Genomic DNA, 2,154 nt, shown 5'->3' on the forward strand with positions numbered 1-2,154 from the left:
CTGTACAGGGCCACTTCTTCACAAGGCTGGCAATCGGCTTCCCCGCTGCACGCGTGCGGCGCACAACCGGTGTGACGTGGAAGTGACGGGACACGTTCGTAAACCCATCGCGAACCGAGTACGACGCCCTACCAAGTGCGCCCGCAACCCTGTACAGGGTCACATCTTCACAAGGCTGGCAAGCGGCATTCCGCTGCGCGCGTGCGTCGTCCGAGCAGTTGCGTGATAAACGACCGTGTCGAAAGCCCAAACACCGCCGAGGCCAGTCGCCGCCGCCGCAAGGGCAGCCACGCAGCCTGGCGAGAGGCATCGTCTCGTGTAGCGTCGCCCCCGCCCCAACTGGAGTGGCCCAGTTTTTTGAACGGGACGGGAACTGCGAAGCACTTAGACCGACGGCGGACTACGACGAGAACGCCTTAAGCTTCGCCAACGTTTCGCCAACTCGTGCGGGAGACTTTTTCCGCTTCGCGGCAAGTCGTCGCGCCGTGCTCTCCGCATCAACCGCGTACGCAGCGAACCGCAAACGTCGGGCGCAGCCTCCTCACCTCCCTGCGCTTTGCGCGCGAACGTTCCCTGTTCGCGCGGCAAAGCCTGGAGGAGGCACGGCCCCGCAGCGTGTTCGAGCGCCCGGTCTACGGGACACCCTGCTTACTTCGAGGGCAACAAGCGCAACGCAAGGCTGCGATCTCGCGCACTTTGCGCACGGCTGGAGAAGCTTTGCTGGCCGGCTTTCGCTCCTCGTGTTTACCGTGCGTTAAAGTTGCGCGTCCGTGGCTCTCGCAGCTCTTGCGCGCCCGGTCGCAGAGAGGAGTACGCAACCTCGACCGCACTTTCCCTGCAGGCTTCCTTCCGACTCGAAGTCCTGCGGCGGTCTCAACGAGGTGCCACATCCTCAATGCAGTCGGTCGCCCCCGTTTCGGTTGGGCTCTGGCACGACGGTCGCCACCGTCTCGCCCTTGAGTGGCCGCTGTTGGCGCTCGCTGTGAGGTGTTCAGCGTGCTGTCCGTGTTGCCGACGCGGTCAAAACGAGTCGACGGCTCACGTTCCCTTGTGCGCCGAAGGCTCTCTTGATATGTGATCCGACCCTCAGACAGACGAAGCCAAGGGAAGACCCAAGGCCGCAATGTGCGTTCAAAGAATCAGTGCTCAGTGTGTCCTGCAATTCACACCAAGTCTCGCAGCTGGCTGCGTTCTTCATCGACCCGAGAACCGAGTGATCCACCGCTTAGAGTCGTGAAAAAGTGTTTGTTCAATTCCGTACAGTCAAAACCAAACGTTTCTGGCACTCGGCCAAACAGTGGCCAAGAAGGGCGCTTTTCAGCGCACGCTTGGACTCCAAAACTCTGCCGCGCCTTTTTCGGCTGCCGCAAATCGAGCAAACGGTGTGTTTCGGACGGCGTTTCGCTTCCGCTACTTGCGAGTGCTTTCGTGGTCCACCCCTCTATAAATACTCGGGAGGCGTCGAAGCCGGTTCTCCAAGCCGGACCCGTAGGTATCGTTGTGTGCTCGCTCTCATTGGCCCGCCTAACCAGAAAATGCCTGCGGTACACCCATTTGGATAAGAGTGCACGCAGATGCGGGCCTCGACGGCTACACATTTCCTCGGGCGGCCGCCTCCCGGCCTCCGTGGAGCGCGGGATGCACGGTCCCATCGACAAGCCTCTCCCGTTTTTACCGTGGCGTCGCGGTTCACCACGGCGGGCGGGTCGGTCTCCTCCGCATAAAAAGGGGGACCCCCGCTTTTTGTTCCACGAAATCGCACAAGCTTTTTTCGCATCCACGGTTTGCCACCGCACACCAAAATGCCGATCCGGCTGCCTACTTTAGCCAACAGGTGGAGCCAGGCGCGCCGTACTTGCGCGGCACTTCCCACGTCCACCGAAGTCGGTGCCAAGGACCACTTTCGGCGCCGGAGCCGCGTACGAGCCTACTCGAGGCGGAAGAACGAAGCCAGCAAGGGCCTGGCCGCAAGTGCGTTCAATTGTCGGGACGTCCAAGTCCCTCGTTCTTCCGTGCTTCCTCTTTCGGCAAGTCGTTGCGGCACCTTCCCAAAGCGCGCAGACCCGCTAATCGCGACGAGCGCGACGTGGCCGTGCCGCCTTTCCCTCGGCAGCAAGCAAAACGCCTGGCAACGTCGACGCTCCCCTAACCGCG

General features: G+C 61.8%; 1 non-coding gene across 1 annotated transcript; it reads right to left on the minus strand.

Moving 5' to 3' along the window:
• Positions 1-1,080: 1,080 nt before the first annotated feature.
• On the minus strand, positions 1,081-1,233 carry LOC142795210 (5.8S ribosomal RNA). The gene has a single exon (XR_012892854.1). It is a non-coding gene; the product is annotated as a 5.8S ribosomal RNA (ribosomal RNA).
• Between the last annotated feature and the right edge of the window lie 921 nt (positions 1,234-2,154).

Source organism: Rhipicephalus microplus, unplaced genomic scaffold (genome assembly GCF_043290135.1).
Source record: "Rhipicephalus microplus isolate Deutch F79 unplaced genomic scaffold, USDA_Rmic scaffold_583, whole genome shotgun sequence".
Taxonomy (NCBI): Eukaryota; Metazoa; Arthropoda; class Arachnida; order Ixodida; family Ixodidae; genus Rhipicephalus; species Rhipicephalus microplus.